The sequence below is a fragment of the Aquarana catesbeiana genome, linkage group LG13 (genome assembly GCF_042186555.1).
Source record: "Aquarana catesbeiana isolate 2022-GZ linkage group LG13, ASM4218655v1, whole genome shotgun sequence".
Lineage (NCBI taxonomy): Eukaryota > Metazoa > Chordata > Amphibia > Anura > Ranidae > Aquarana > Aquarana catesbeiana.
Window position 1 is genome coordinate 56,351,783 of NC_133336.1, and position 17,940 is coordinate 56,369,722.

Here is a 17,940-nt window from a genome sequence, read left to right on the forward strand (position 1 = left end):
ATTGCAAAGCCAATGTCACATTACTATTGCTAAATTTTAGAGGTTGGTCGAATTGCTAGATAGGGCTGATGTTGCACCATATGGAAACACGTCTATCAGCAAAGTCAATCAGGACAGGCTTCCACATATCTTGATTATATGGCTCCCTCGCTGGCCTGGGACACTTCCAAATCTTCCTCACAAGAGGAGGAACAGTGAGGGAGCGTCATCTCACTGGTCCAAGTAATGAAGGAGTGACTGTATTAAAATGGGTAAGTGGTTTGATAGTCATCCTGGCATTACAAAGGCGGTATAGGTAATGCTACACAAGACTGTTGGAAACTGCAAACTTACTAGAGAGGACTGTCAGAGACTGGGGTCCTGTTTCAGGACACAGTCGAAGAATGGGTAATATAACAAAAATTAAAAATTGAGGCACCACTCCACTGGTAAAAAGGTTCAGATACAACTATATTCTACTAAAAGTCAAGGGGACTATCCAAAGAGTACCCAAAGCATATAAGGGGTATAAAAATGCCCCCTTCCTCAGGGCTTGAGATTAAAAACAATATGATTGGACTAGATGTGAGCTGGACCTTCAACAGTATTTCTTCCAGTGTGATTACAAGCACAGGACTTGTCAGCAACTGATTTGACAGCAACCCTGCCAAACAGAGTCGGCTCTAGGCTTTGTGAGGCCTTAGGCAAAACCTAGACATGAGGACCTACTCACGCTCCTAATGTGAAAAAGAATTCAAGCAATTAAAAAAGTTAACCGTATAAATTGCATATATTAAGAGCTTTAAAGTGCTGGTGTCTGTGTCCTCTATCTCGGTGCTGGTGTCAGTGCTCTCTATCTCGGTGCTGGTGTCAGTGTTCTCTATCTTTGTGCTGGTGTCAGTGCTCTTTATCTCGCTGCTGGTGTCAGTGCTCTCTATCTCACTGCTGGTGTCAGTGCTCTCTATCTCAATGCTGGTGTCAGTGCTCTCTATCTCAATGCTGGTGTCAGTGCTCTCTATCTCAGTGCTGGTGTCAGTGCTCTCTATCTCAGTGCTGGTGTCAGTGCTCTCTATCTCAATGCTGGTGTCAGTGCTCTCTATCTCAATGCTGGTGTCAGTGCTCTCTATCTCAATGCTGGTGTCAGTGCTATCTATCTCAATGCTGGTGTCAGTGCTCTCTATCTCAATGCTGGTGTCAGTGCTCTCTATCTTAGTGCTCTCTATCTCAATGCTGGTGTCAGTGCTCTCTATCTCAATGCTGGTGTCAGTGGTCACAATCTCAATGCTGGTGTCAGTGCTCTCTATCTTAATGCTGGTGTCAGTGCTCTCTATCTTAATGCTGGAGTCAGTGCTCTCTATCTCAATGCTGGTGTCAGTGCTATCTATCTCAGTGCTCTCTATCTCAGCGCTGGTGTCAGTGCTATCTAAGTGCTCACTATATCAATGCTGGTATCGGTGCTCTCTATCTCGATGCTGGTGTCAGTGTTCTCTATCTCAATGCTGGTGTCAGTGCTCTCTATCTCAATGCTGGTGTCAGTGCTCTCTATCTTGGTGCTGGTGTCAGTGCTCTCTATTTTAGTGCTCTCTATCTCAGTGCTGGTGTCAGTGCTCTCTATCTCAATGCTGTTGTCAGTGCTCTCTATCTCGGTGCTGGTGTCAGTGTTCTCTATCTCAATGCTGGTGTCAGTGCTCTCTATCTCAATGCTGGTGTCAGTGCTCTCTATCTCAATGCTGGTGTCAGTGCTCTCTATCTCGGTGCTGGTGTCAGAGCTCTCTATCTTAGTGCTCTCTATCTCAATGCTGGTGTCAGTGCTCTCTATCTCAGTGCTGGTGTCAGTGCTCTCTATCTCGGAGCTGGTGTCAGTGCTCACTATCTCGGTGCTGATGTCCATACTCTCTGTCTCGGTGCTGGTGTCAGTGTTCTCTATCTCAATGCTGGTGTCAGTGCTCTCTATCTCAATGCTGGTGTCAGTGCTCTCTATCTCAGTGCTGGTGGCAGTGCTCTCTTTCTTAGTGCTCTCTATCTCAATGCTGGTGTCAGTGCTCTCTATCTCAATGCTGGTGTCAGTGCTCTCTATCTCAGTGCTGGTGTCAGTGCTCACTATCTCGGTGCTGATGTCCATGCTCTCTATCTCGGTGCTGGTGTCAGTGAGGGAGGTAACAGCAGAGAAGCCAAACAGCAGGCAGTGCTAGTGCAGGATGCAAAGCGCCCAGCCCACCATGGCTGAGGACCAGTACTGTGGCTGAGGGATGCTGGAGGAGTAGGGATGGGGGGCCTGGCTCGCTCTCATGCTGGTGGTTGCTGGCTGCAGAAAGGAGTTGTGGCATGGTAACTGTGCCTCTCCCTACAGCTGGAGCCCCGAATCCCCCCTCCTTGATTGACAGCCCCAGACTTCAGCTCTTCTCTCCTACCTCCCCCTTTCATCGGCTCTATACAACCCTGGCAAGGCTTCCTCACTGACGCGACCCTCCTCTTCCCCTCTGCTTACCAGTCAGACGCTGGATGCCTCCTCTGGGTGTGCGGGGATCGCTCAATGCAGCATTCCAGTGGGGGTTGACAGGGGGAATCTGCATCTCCGGGAATATGTATTTGTATTATTTTTCTCCGGCTGCTGGAATGAGTCTCCTCCCCTTCTTCTCCCCCAGACAACACAGTGCTGGCCCCACCTCCTGCCCAAGACACTCTCCACAGAGCTCACAGGCATTAACCCTCTGCTTGCCGGAGCGCAACGCCGCTGCAGCGGCATTGTCAGCAGAGGCGGCTCTTCAATTAGGCAATTTAGGCGGTCGCGAGGCCCTTGTGAATGCGAGGCCTTAGGCGACCACCTAATTTGCCTAATTAGAGAGCCACCTCTGCTGCCAAACCGTTGCCAAACCAGCTGCTGACAAGGCCTATGCTTGTAATGACACTGGAAAAAATACCATTAAAGGTCCAGTTTACTTCAAGACCATTCATGTTGATTGTAATCTGAAGCCCTGATCCAGGTATTTTAGTAGGTACTCTTTGGATTGCCCACTGATTTTATTTTTACAAGCTAAAGAGACCATGGAGATCCCCTAGGGTGTAGAAGTAGTCTTCCCAAGCACCAGATCTCTTACATCACCATCAATGTTTTAAGATAGCAATACTAATAAGATAACCTTACGGGTCAATCCCCAAAACCATGCTACGCTCAAGACTCACTCCTTTCATTATTCCCAATAAGACAATCTGGGTGCCGGATATCACAGTTCATCTCCACTCAATTTCAGAAATATAGAAAATATAAGCCGGAACTCTTGTTACTTGTATTTAATGATTATCAAAAAAAAGACTGCATACAATCATGTCTCCAATTTCCCCTCCTAGCACAAATCTCCCCCTCCAAAATCACCCCTTTTAGCACAACCCCCCAAATTCCCTCTTCTAGCACAACCCCCCCAAATCACCCCCTCCTAGCACAACCCCCCAAATTTCCCCTCTTAGAACAAATCTTACCCCCAATCACCCCCAAAATTCACACTCCTAGCACAAATCCTCCCCCCAATTTCCCCCCAGAACAAACATCACACTTCATCCCTTCTAGCACAAATCCTTCCCCCAATTTCTCTTTAACACCCCCACACTTTCCCATCCTAGCACAAATCCTCCCCTCCCATATCATCCCTTCTAGCACAACCCCCCAAATTCCCTCTTCTATCACAAATCATCTCCCCCCACTAATCCCCCAGCACAAATCACCCTTCCTAGCACCCCCCCCCCAAATTACCCTTATTAGAACAAATCTTACCTTTCACGTCCCCCCAAATTCCCCCTCCCGACACAAACCAAGCCCCGGATTTCACTTCTTAGCACAATAGCACAAATACCATCCTAATCCTCCACCTAGAAGTAGCCATCTCCCTCCCCCTTCTAGTACAAATACTTGTACCTTCAGCACAAGTTACTCTGACCCCCTCCCTGTACCCCCCCATATCCCTCAAACACACACACCTCAGATATAGCATGGCACATGGCTGTATGATGCTCTTCTTTCTAGGCTCCTCCTCATTTTGAAACATCAGAGCTGAGGAGTAGCCTAGGAAAAGCCAATATCTAAGCCTTTGCAGGCAGCTGGAATGGAATAGGATCACGGCTCGGGGACACTGCTGGATGTAAGATCAAGATTTAAAGAGTTTGTTTACCCGCCTCCTATCCAGATTCTTTGCTGGGAGAAGATGAGAGTGGGTAAGCAAACTTTAAAGTCCCCAATTTCACAGTCTGGATGCAAAAGCGCTACAGTGAAAGGAGGGAGAGCACATCTCATACCTCCTCCAAGCTCTCCTCTCCAGATTTGGCATATGTCATCCAGCACTAAGATGACAGGAGTCACTGTCACTGTCACTACTCCTGTCAGCTTGTAGTGGCATAAACTCTCCTAGCAGTTCCCCCTCCACTTCACATGCTACAGGCGCCTGGGGCAACTGTCCCTTCTGCCCACCCGCCACAACCAATCCCCCTTGTCCTGGCCCTGCTTATCAGCATGTGGCTAAATCACGAACAGGGAAGTGACTTTTCCTTGCCCCCACCCTGTGTCTACAGGTGAGTGTTTGGATTGACCAAAGGTTCTGTTTTACTTTAAAAACCTAATGGGTAAGGAACTCATAGACCTGCCAGGAAAAAAATAATGAATTTACTTAAAAGTTATCATGTTTTGGAATCTTTTGCCTGCTGGTCAGGTCAAGAGCATCATATGCATTTTAGATTGCATGCTGTTGCCACTATTTGAACTTTTTGATACAATATAAATATAAAAAGTTTACATAAGCCTAAATGCTTTTAGTTATCTACTGAAGCAGATACAATGAGCAAAGTGCAAAGCACAGGTTAGCTTTACAATTCTTTCTGAACTAATGGCATTCCTACATGATATCTTTGTTATGTGATGTTATAAAGTACATTGATTGACCTATTCAAGAAGATTAGTGCATCAATCAGAGCAGATTATGATATCCAGAATTTTTGTCATGCGTCTATGGCCGTAGTGCCAAACCTGTGGCACAAGTTCATTAAGCTGTGTTACAGAGAGACTCAGAAAACCAAAAACTATGTTAATTATATTATCTGTTTGTTGCGTCGTATATGAAGTTTTATTTTGCACATAGTTGAGCTTTATGTAAAGAAAGACAGTTGTCTGATTTTCAGTCTGCATGTATTTTATAAGTTTAGCCAAGAAACAAATAAAGGTAGTAGTAAAGGTATTATCTGATTGGTTTCCTCAATCTACTTTGATCAATTAGCCCACAAAGTATATTAACGTGTTACTAAACCCACAGCAGTAAAATCAGTCTCTATATGCAGTAACGCATGCTTGCTATACTCACTATGGAATCTAAGGGGTTAACCCTGCACATTGTGTAAAAAGGCTGTTTGATCCTGTCTTCTCTGATCCTCCCCTTCTTCCACAGTCCCTGATCCATCTTCTGACAGTACAGAGCCTTGGTGGCACTCTGCCCATGCTCAGTTTGGTGTATATTGCTAGAGAGTTTTTTTTTCTTAAGAAGGTGCATGTGATTGGCACCGGGCCACTCAGCACTGTCCAGAGGGTCAGGGGTCCTGCAGCCTCATAGGACAGTCAAAGTAGAAAGAAAACTCCTCCTACAAGCTTTAACCGGACACTGATAGAAGTCACAAGACTACTATATACTGCTGATGGGAAAAGGTATTTATCAATTTATATTTATTAAAATCATTGCATTTCCATGTTTTCTGTACTGTGAGAGACCAGATATAGTGACTGCAGGGTCCTAGGTTTAGTAACACTTTAAGTGCATGTAAACCCAAATAATGAACTTGGACATGGCCAGCAGAATGGTTGGACCTTACATTATAAAGATTTGAAAGTGGGAGTGGTTGAGTAGTATAGCAAAAGACAATTGGCAGGGCTGTCACCAGTCTATATAAATCTGTGTGTTTTCAGCTCGCAGCAGGGCTTACAGTGATACTAAAGACACACTGTTTCATTTCCATTTTCCCTTCACTTTTTGTATGTGGATGATGGCACTGTAATTATTTTAATTAAAAAAAAAATCATCTAAGTACCTGTTGGGAGATGTAGATTTTTTAGGGATATTTTTTAGACCCTCGATAAGTCTGCATAAGGTGTACCTTACAATTCCCACAGGCCTGTGAGATTAGCCCATTGAAACAATGATAAAAAAGAAATGGACAGGGTCTCACCGAGCAAATCTAATCTTTATTCTTTGGTGTGAATATTTAAAGGGGGCTTTCAGAAACTACCGCCCCTTGACCGCGTCATACGAATTATCCAATAAAATACAGAAACAATTTATGACAAAAGTGAAACTAATTATTTTTAAGATATCACGTGCTTTACAGGAAACGAAACACAAAAGATAACAGGGATGTGAGAAACGAAACTAGATTACATTACACTCCTAGTAAAATGTGAAATAGAGTATAGGGAAAAACACAAAATGGAAACTAAGTTATAAAATGGATGTGGTTAAGCTAAATATCCCTTCAGTACCTTTTTCCTAATCGATATACAGCTGTCACATGACCCAGAACTTTCCCAGCCTGTCTGCAGGGCAATATAAGCAGGAGGAGCGTCTAGTTCCCCAGGCATGAACCCCCTGGCTACACATGTGTGAACCCGGCCTTAAAATAACAGGGAAGTGAAACCTCTATCAATCAGGAAGTAATATCCCGCCCCATTGTGTTTAGCTGGTTAGTGGGCATGGAGGAGGTGGGAGGGAGTGGACTGTCATTTACCACTGTGTATACACCCACATGTGTGACTCTATAGTCACATGGGCTGCTCAGATGTTATAGGGAGAAAATGTGCAGCATAGAAACTCACTAAAAACTGAGCATGTGCAGAGCTGCCAACATTGCTCTGCAAAATTCCTAGCTGTTTTGGGGACATGGACAGAAGGTGGCGATAGAGAGCAGCAGGATCAACAAGGTTTTTTTGCAGAATACAGAAAACAAATCTCATAGTGACTGAATGAGTATGAACAACATGTAATACACAATTTACTGACAGTTTTTTATGATGTGTGTTTAGTGACACTTTAAAATCTGAGCACATCTCTAATAAATCAACACGTTGTCTTCTGTACTTGCAGGGTCTATAGAGTTGTACAGGAAATGTGCATTTATTGCAGAGATGTATTCATTTATTTTTTTTGCTTTGATATACACTTTACAATTTCAGTGAAGCCTTTTTAGAATAATAAATTATTGTCACTCCAAGCTGGAAAACCCCTGTGACATGCTATAATAACAATATTTTTGGCGGCACATTCCTTTAAAGCTCGGTCGTGTTTGTCTAGCGCACGAGTTGCTACACATCACTTTCATTGCTGTACACGCCTATATTTCAAATAACATTTAGGAATTAGAGGCAAGTCGGAACTAAAGCACCGAGGTGGAAGTCTGCAGGGCGACGACTTGTTTTAATAAGCAGGAATCTCCTATGTCACAAAGAAAAACATGTGTATTACTTTTAAGAGAAATCTGACATTTATAACAAATTTTTACTTTTGTAGAGTCTCCATCAGTATTGTGATTCATGGGAAAGCTATGACAAGCATAATCTCTGGAGTAATAGAGAGATTCCCTGCGCATTACCGTGAAAGAAGAAAAGTAGCAAGCGAGATAGTGATAGGCTGAGCTCTGTGTTTATCTTAGTTCACTAATGATAACCGAAGAATAGACACTGACATTAAGCATTCCAAGTTTTTGTTATTTAGCCAAAACAAGCAAAATCTCCTGTTTATCCCGGAGAAAAAGGACACATTTGCTAAATCAATCAAGTTGTATGCTGTGATAATATTTTTGAGTAATTACTGAAAAGATTTTCATCATTAATATACTGTATGTAAGAAGAACTAAGAGAATAAGAAGTATAAAGCTCTGTGAAACATACAAAGTTTTTGTGATGGACCCCGGTACTCAAAGAGGAGTAAGTCCATTGTATAGGCTTCCCTTGCCCGGTAACAGAACGATACAAGATCCTCGTTAGTCGGGACACATTGTAGGGTGGTGAAAAACATCAAAACTGTTTATTGAAAACTCAGAGAATTTATATACCACACAAAATCGCATAAAAGCTTGATCACATTATCGTATGCAAAGGACACTATATACAGGAATATAATTAAAATACTGTATTTATTGGCGTATAACACTCACTTTTTCACCATAAAAGTTGGGTGCAAATAGCGTGTGCGTGTTATACGCCAATACTTCAATTTTAGCTACCTTGGAGGGGACAGGGAGGGGTGCGGGACAAGCGCCATCAGATTACATACAGTGAGAATCCCCTGTTTACTTGGCAGCCTCTGTAATAGGAAGTCCTGTCTCCTGGGCTGCCATTGGACTACTGTTCTGCCTATCATAGGAGATTCTCACTGTATGTAATCTGTCGGCACTCGTCCCGCCCCCCTCCCTGTCTCCTCTAGGCTGCAGATGGGCATTGTTCAGGCTGCACTGATGGACTGATGGTGAGGCTGCTGCATTGATGGCAATGGTGAGGCTGCATTGATGTGGACTGATAAGGCTGCATTGATGGCACTTGTGAGGCTGCAGACGGCCATTGATCAGGCTACATTGATGGCAATGGTGAGGCTGCAGATGGGCACTGACCCTTATTTTGCTTCAAAGTCCCTTATTTAAAATTTTTTTTTTTTCCTGAAACTTCCCTCTTAAAATGAATGTGCGTGTTATACGCCTGTGCTTGTTATACACCGATAAATACGGTAACTAAAGAACGACCAAATTAAACTATGCTAATTCACCTCTAGAAACTAATAGCTAACAGTGATATAATTGACATGAGCTAATTAACTAGGCACTTAAACCTGCCTAGGTGACCAGACCATTCGGCACCTACAACCCTTAATACAAAGTACTGTACAATATACTGTACATTATTACAAGTATAAACACATAGATGAGAAGCCAGACAGAAACAATAGGGGATCGAATTAACAATGGGAGGAAGACACTCAGAAGGTACACTATGGGAGAGACCTACTTACAATAAACACATTATGGCAGGTGACCCCAGTGGTTTGAGCTGATTACATTAAAATCTACAGTCATTACTGGTTTGAGGCATAGAGGCCCCAAATATGTATTTGGACTATGGCTGAAACGATTAATCGTTATTATCGGTAATAATCGATAATGAAAATCGCTGTCAACGATTTTCATTATTGATTAGTTGGTCCACACCTTCCTCCCTGTCCATCCGTTAAAATCCTCCTCCTGTGTCCCCCTGTGTACAAGGCGCCGCCGTATGTGACCAGGCACGTCCGCGCCTCTCCTCCTCGCTGAAGTCAGCTCCCCACTGATCTTCTCAGCCCCGCCTGCTGCTACCTCGAGGGAACAGAGAGAGGCAAGAAGCATCCGTGAGAGCTGAGCTGCACACAGTGAAAGGTAGCGGCTAATGTATACACTACAGTAACAACTCAATAGCACATTAGTAATTCATTTCTATGACAAGTGCCCCATGAATGATCCTAAGTATTTCTGGGGGGGGGGGTGCCCCATCCGGGGGGTGGGTGGAATAGTGCCCCATCATTGGTTTTCCTGGGGGGGGGGATAGTGCCCCATTCGTGTTCCGGGGAGGGGAGGGAATAGTGCCCCATTGGTTTTCCGGGGGGAATAGTGCCCCATGATTAGTGTTCCCGGGAGGGGGGGAATAGTGCCCCATCATTGGTGTTTCCGGGAGGAATAGTGCCCCATTATTGGTGTTCCCGGGAGGAATAGTGCCCCACCACTGGTGTTCCCGGGAGGAATAGTACCCCATCATTGGTGTTCCCGGGAGGAATAGTACCCCACCACTGCTGTTCCTGGGAGGAATAATGCCCCATCATGGGTGTTCCCGGGAGAAATAGTGCCCCATCATTGGTGTTTTATTCTGCAGTTTGAGTGTAACGCTCAGTTTTTTCACTGTTACTTTTAAATAAACGGAAAAATGGCATATTACGTTTTTTTATGATCTTATCCGATTAATCGAAAAAATAATCGCCTGATTAATCGATTATGAAAATAATCGTTAGTTGCAGCCCTAATTTGGACCCTCCAGTTCCCAGAATCTATGTGTTTTGAGGAGATATGGACTTGAATCCCAACAAGACCACTCCAAGGGTCCTCTAGGCACACACCTCCCAAAGAGTAGTGTTCCCTTAAAAGCTAGGGCCCATAGTCAGTAGGCAAAAGGCCACCCCACAGTCCCCTCCAAAAGCCCCTGTCCTGGCTGGGCCTGTCACAGATATAAACTTAGGGCAGAAAACATACAGTTTAATTACAATTTGAGATCCACAATAGCTTGGATCCTCCATCTACGCTTCTGTTTACAATGCAGCCCAATTACTGGGCATAAAAGAGAAGAGTTATGCGCGTACACACGAGCGGAATGTCCGACAGAAAAAGTCAGACGGAAGCTTTTCATCGTATGTATGCCTCATCTGCCTTTTTTTTTTAGAAAATTCTGACAGACCTAGAAATAGAACATGTTCTAAATATTTCCAACGGAACCAATTCCTATGGGGAAAACCGCTCGTCTGTATGCTGTTCCGACGGACCAAAAACAACGCATGCTCTGAAGCAAGTACGAGACGGAAGCTATTGGCTACTGGCTATTGAACTTCCTTTTTCTAGTCCCATCGTAAGTGTTGTACATCACCGCGTTCTTGATGGTCGGACTTTGGTTTGACCATGTGTAGGCAAGACCGCTTGAATGGAATTGTGCCAGAGTTCTGTCGGAGAAACCTTCGGAGATTATTCCGACGGCAAAACCGGTCGTGTGTACAGGGCATAAGACTCTTCATGAAAAGGCAAGAAGAAAGGAGTGGGAAGAGAGGGGGTGGAGGGGTAAGGCAGGTTGGGAGTAAGAGAAGGGTAGAAATGAGGTCGGTCAGAATGTCACAGCACTCAAAACCATACGCCTTTAACTAGGGGAATGTTAGATTGTCCATAGGGAATCGTCAAAGTCGCCAGGGAAATAGTGAGTTCCCAAAGGGACCAACCCTTTCTAAATTTCTTAGCCTTGTCATGAAGTACAGCCACCAGTTATTTAATTTGCTAAATACCATGCCATTTTTTGTTTGACTTGTGTGACCATTGTGGCGCCAGAGCACTAGGCTTTGACTGCTGTGAAAATGAAATGTGATTTTTAATTTTTTTTGTTACGTTGCGTTAACCGCTTCCCGACCAGCTGCTTCAGTTTTACTGTGGCGGAAAGGCACGGGTGGGCGAAGTGGCGTTACCTTACTCCCTAGGCGGCCGTGACAATCTGATTTGTTTTAGAACCAATCAGTCTCCTGGCCCAGCCCAATTATTTCTGGCCTGGACCTGCTGATCGGTCCTGAAGAATGAAATCCTCCCCTGCCTGTGTAAGTGTAAACACAGGCAGGGGAAGTGATGTCATCTTCCCTCGTGGAACTCTTTTTCTTTCCAGGGAGAGGAGAGAGGACATCCAAACGTGAGTTGCATCAACACTACAATGACACACAGTACACATAGGCACACATTTAACCCCCTGATCGCCTCCCCCCAATTAACCCCTTCACTCCTCGTTACTGTGGCACCCAGTGCAGTTTTCATATTTTTCTTTGATCACTGTACTGGTGTCATTTGTGACACTAATCAGCGTTAGGTCTAGGGACCCTAATAAAGGTTTAACCCCTTGATCACTCATTGTCACCAGTGATCACTGTATTAGTGTTACGGGTGATGCCGGTTAGCTAGTTATTTTTTTATAGCATCAGGGCATCCACCATATATTACCCAATAAAGGTTTAACCCCCTGATCACGCGGCGGGTGACATCAGTTAGGTTTTAGCGTCAGTCAGGGTCTGCATTGCCCCAGGCAGCCTCAGATTAGTGCCAGTAGTGCTAACACCCATGCACATACCATACACCTCCCTTAGTAGTAGTACAAAATTCGGCCCCTCGTAAACCACTTCAACAAGCAGTTTGCAACCTTGTTTACTCCCGATCAAGTTGTCTGCATTATTGAGTCCCTGATTAAGTTTTCTGGCCGTTTGTCATTGAAACAGTATCTTGCCAGCAAGCGTGCCAGATATGGGGTCAAGATGTATAAGCTTTGTGACAGGGCAAGGGGCTATACATATAGTTTTATGGTTTACGAGGGAAGAGATATTTATGTAGAGCCGTAGAACTGCCCAGACTACATAGGGAGCCCTGGTAAGATTGTGTGGGACTTGGTGTCACCCTTATTTGGAAAGGGGTACCAATTGTGTGTGGACAATTATTACATGAGCGTGCCACTTTTTAGTCACTTGTTTGACCATGGAATTGGCGCATGTGGCTTACCCCAGCGGCTTGTAGATTCCCATCTTAGGCTGGGGGAGAGAGCCTGCTTTAAGTGTAATAATTTGCTTGCTGTGGAGTGGAGGGATAATAAGAATGTTTTTGTTCTGTCCTCCCTTCACGCAGACTCAACGGTCCAAATTCAAACAGCGACTGGTGTTGTGGAGAAACCCCTCTGTGTTCACGAATATAACCTTAATATGGGAGGGGTGGACCTCAACCACCAGTTGTTACCTAATTGCCAGATGCTGGTATAAAAAAGTGTCTGTATATTTATTCCAATTGGCTCTGATGAATGCTTATGTGCTATACAAAGCTTCAGGACGAACTTGATTCTTCCTTAAATTCCAGGAAGAGATCATCATAGCCCTTCTGTTTCCAGATGGTGCTGTGGCCCAACTTCCCAATCCAAATGCAGTGAACCGGCTGCGTGAGGCATTTTCTGTATGTCCTCCCTGGTACCCCTACCTAAAGAGATCCCCAAAGAAGATGTCGTGTCTGTAGAAAGTGCGGATTTAGGCATGACACCCGCTTTTATTGTTCCTCCTGTCCTGACCAACCTGGTCTTTGCATTAGTGAATGTTTTGAACGCTACCACACACTAGTGGAGTATTAGCGTAGGGTACAGCATTGCACACTTACACAGGGTCTCGAAAGATAAGATGGCCATCACATTTTGAGAGACCCTAATCTGAAACGTTTACAGTTTTACTTTGAGTGGTTATACCAGAATGATGCCTAGGTATCATCTTGGTATTATTCTTTTCAGTCAGTGGTCAGCTTTCATGTAAAAGCAATCCTAGCAGCTAATTAGTCTCTAGACTGCTTTTACAAGCAGTGGGAGGGAATGCCCCCCCCCACCGTCTTCCATAGTTTCCTCGGGCTCTCCTGTCCCAACAGGGAACCCGAGAATGCAGCCGGTGTTTCCGCCAGCTGACTATAGAGCTGATATAGCCTATCACCTCTATAGCCTAAGAAACCGGAAGCCAAGAGCATTTTATGACTTAGGCTTTGCCAGATATAAACAGCGCCATTGGGAAATTGGGAAAGCATTTTATCACACCGATCTTGGTGTGGTCAGATGCTTTGTGGGTAGCGGAGAGATCTAGGGTCTAATAGACCCCAATTTTTTCAAAAAAGAGTACCTGTCACTACCTATTGCTATCATAGGGGATATTTACATTCCCTGAGATAACAATAAAAATGATATCAAAAAAAAAAAAAAGAAAGGAACAGTTTAAAAATAAAATAGCAAAATTAAATAAATAAATTTTAAAAAAAAGCACCCCTGTCCCCCCGTGCTTATGCGCAAAGGCGAACGCAAGCGTCAGTCTGGTGTCATATGTAAACAGATCATCTTTTTTATTTCAGCAAACATTTGGGCAATATAGTGTGTTTAGTGCATTAAAATTTTTAAAAAAAGTGTTCTTTTTAAAAAAAAATGCATTTGAAAAATCGCTGCGCATATACTGTGTGAAAAAATAAATTGCAACACCCACCATTTTAATCAGTAGGGCCTTTTCTTTAAAAAAATATATAAAGTTGTGGGGTTCAAAGTAATTTTCTAGCAAAAAAAAATGTTTTTTCATGTAAACAAAATGTGCCAGAAAGGGCTTTGTCTTCAAGTGGTTAGAAGAGTGGGTGATGTGTGACATAAGCTTCTAATTATTGTGCATAAAATGCCAGGACAGTTCAACCCCCCCCCCCCCATGACCCCTATTTGGAAAGTAGACACCCCAAGCTATTTGCTGAGAGGCATGTTGAGTCCATGGAATATTTTATACTTTGCCACAAGTTGCGGGAAAATTACAATTTAAAAAAAAAAAAAAAAAAATTTTTATACAAAGTTGTCACTAAATGATATATTGTTCAAACATGTCATGGTTATATTTGGAATTACACCTCAAAATAGGAGAAGCAGTAGAATGTATTTTGGGGTGTAATTCCACATAAACCCATGACATGTGTGAGCAATATATCATTTAGTGACAACTTTGTGTATTTTTTTTGTTGTTGTCATTTTTCAATTATTTGTGACAAAAAATAAAATATTCAATGGGCTCAACATGCCTCTCAGCAATTTCCTTGGGGTGTCTGCTTTCCAAAATGGGGTCATTTGGGGGGGAGGTGTACTGCCCTGCCATTTTAGCACCTCAAGAACTGAGATAGGCAGTCAAACTAAAAACTGTGTAAATTCCAGAAAATGTACCCTAGTTTGTAGACGCAACAACTTTTGCGCAAACCAATAAATATACACTTATTGACATTTTTTTTACCAAAGAAATGTGGCTGAATACATTTTGTACTAAAATTGAGTTTATTGGATTTTTTTTTATAACAAAAAAACTAATTTTCCTGACAGACTCCATGGCAGCCTACGTGTGGGTTAACCCCGCCTCCTCTCCAATGCTATAGGACCCCATTCCCATAAAAGAGTACTCACCACTAGCTACTGCGTTCCTTTTTTGTCCTCCTCCAATGGACCTATTCAAGTTGTTCACGTCCGGTCGGACGGATCCAGGATTATGGCATACCTCTTGCGGTGCAGCTCAGGGCCCAGCCACGGGCGGGCTAGTAGCGTTTGAGGCTGAAGATTTTCCCCTTGTGGTGGAGGGATGGTTGCCTCTGTATGCTGAAAACTTCTGGACGTACCAAACGGCTGGCAAGGTCGGAAGCATGTTTGTCTCCATGGCAGTGTTTTCTATGTATCCTGTCTTTCCCCAGGTATCTCCGGTCTCTATATCAGCGAGACCGGTCGTTTTGGGTCCTTTTCCGCCCCTCATGGCGGCTGGAGCGCTGGTGCGTTCCAGCCTGCTTCACTACTTCCGGGTACGGCGTTCTCGCTGTTCGCGCATGCGCAATAGCCTCCTCGAGACCGAGGCTTGGCTCGCGCATGCGCAGTACGGCATAATGCCCTGGAACCGCGCGTGCGCGGTACGATCGCTGACCCATGGCGCAGGCGCGTCATGGGCGGTGACGTCACGGGCGGGGAGCTTTAAATGCCGCTCTGAGACTCCCTCACAGTGGGATTTCCCTCGCAGTGAACGGGAGTGCAGCGGTCTTCCCCATGCCCAGCACTGGTCAACCTTAGGTGAGTGTTTTGAGCACTTTGGTATACTTTGTGCGTGGAAATGTAAAAATGCATATACTTGTAAAAAAAAAAAAAAACAAACAAAAATATATATATTTTATATTCAAAGTTTAAAAAAAAAAAAAAAAAAGGGAAATAATATAATATAAAATAAATTAAAAAAAAAAAAATATATATATATAATATATATAAATAAATTTTCTCCTTGATATATGATGAGATGTTGTGACTCTTTAGGGGCAACGGACTCCTTCTTACTGGTTTGTTGGCCCATCTAGGCCATTTTTTCTCTCTTTTTTGCAGACCAGCTGCATTGTATCGCACTTCTTATAGAAGAAGCAAATTATGGATAGTTCACCGCCTTTAAGTGGCCAGCCCTCTCGCACAAGGTATGTGCTTAAGAGGGGAGGGGTGGAAGGTCAGTCGCATGGTATATGCGTTTTCTGATGACGGTCCCATCATTTTCCCTTCCCTATTGTGCTTTTTTTCCAGCCCTTCTAGATCGGACCCTCAGATTCCGGTCCAGAATGTTAAAGACCTTGCCAGGCCACAACGCCAGTCTCCTTCAAGATCCAGACGAGACTCTGCTTCTGGAGACCACCACCAGAGGAGACGATCTCATTCCTCCTCCAGACACCGCTCCCACCGCCATGACAGCCGCTCTGATCGTAGAGCCTGCTGGGGATGTGGAACAAGAGTTCCGGAGGGCAAATCACTATGTGACCGGTGCTATGCCCGGGCGGTCAGGGAAAAGGAAACAGAGACCCAGCATTTGGAATCTCTAGTTAAACGTGTGGTACAGCAATCCCTGAAAGAGTTGGATTCACCCCACACGCTGAGCCAGTCTACGGTACTGTCTGGCCCCCCGGCTGATGAGGCCCGTGAAGACCCGGGCACGCCCCAGCCTTATGCGGCCTCTCTTGATTCCTCAGATGATGATCTTCGGGAGGAAGAGGAAATCGGAGGCTTTGACTTCAACATGGTGTCACCTTTAATTAAAGCAATCAAAGAGGCCCTTAAATGGGAGGATCCCGCTACTCCCCCGGCCAAGCAGAAGAAATTCTTCAAACACCTCGGAAAAGAACGTTCAAACTTTCCGCTCCTTTCAGAGCTGAAAGATATTATAGATGAGGAATGGAGCAAAACGGATAGGAAATCCTCTATGGTTAACAAAACCTCCAGATTGTACCCCTTCAAGTCGGAAGAGGTGAAATACCTAGAGAATGCTCCCCTTGTAGACGCTGCCCTGATGCGGCTGGCTAAACATGTCACTCTTCCCCTGGAGGATACGGTATCCTTCAAGGATGGTCTCGAGAGAAGGATTGACCAGGATCTGAAGAGAATCTATGGGTTGGCAGGCACGGCCTGTAAACCAGCGTTTGCTCTGGCAGCCATGTCAAAAGCCATGGAGGCTTGGGCGGAAAATGTGGATTCCTTCCTTAAGGGAATTTCGGAAGAACTGGCGGGAAGTTCAGCAGCCGCAGAATTAAAGCTAGCGGCAGTCTTCTTGGGGGAGGCATCCATTGATTTGATACGCCTGTTGGCGCGAGTTATGCTATCGTCAGTCACGGCCAAACGGGCATTATGGTTACGTCCTTGGCTTGCTGACCCTATTTCCAAACAGGCCTGGTGTAAAATTCCCTTCGAGGGATCCTCACTGTTTGGCAATAAACTCGATGATGCCATATCACGTGCTACGGGTGGCAGGTCGGGCTTCCTTCCCCAGGATAGACGCCTTCTTGGGCGGAAGAAACCTCAGTTTAGAAGACGTTCCCCAGAGCGCTCCAGGGAAGCTCGCTCTTACAAGCCCGGTAGGGACTTCAGGAAGAACTGGAGCAGAGGTCAAGCTTCCTTTCGCAAGTCCGCTAAAGGCCAGACATCCAGTGGTCGTGAGCAGGCAAAGTCCTTTTGAGATTACGCCCGCCCAGGCGGGTCGGGTAGGGGCACGGCTAAGCCTCTTCTGGCACGTCTGGGTGGCCTCGATCTCGGACTTTTGGGTGATAAGAACAGTTTCAACAGGTCACAGATGGACCTTTTCCAATATTCCTCCCCCCAGATTTGTCTCCACTCTTCTTCCCCGGTCGGAAGATCAAAGGAAAGCTCTTCTGTCCTATGTGGACCTTCTGAAGTCTCAAGGAGCAGTTGTACATGTCCCCAGGGACGAATGGTTTCAGGGGGTATATTCTCCCCTTTTCTTAGTTCGAAAAAAGAGTGGCTCTTGGCGCCCGGTCATAGACCTGACCTACCTGAACGAGTTTATAGAGCAAGGAAAGTTCAAGATGGAATCTCTGTTGACCATTCAGCAGGCCATTCAGCCAAACGATTGGATGATTTCCATCGATTTGAAGGACGCTTACTTCCACGTCCCAGTAGAGGAGCGGCTTCACAAGTACCTACGTTTCCAAGTAGGGCAGGAGCATCTGCAGTTTATTTGCCTCCCCTTCGGGTTGACAACCTCCCCCCGGGTCTTCTCAAAGATCCTCTTAGCCACGGTGGCCCTCATAAGGTTAAAGGGGGTGCGGCTCTACCACTACCTCGACGAC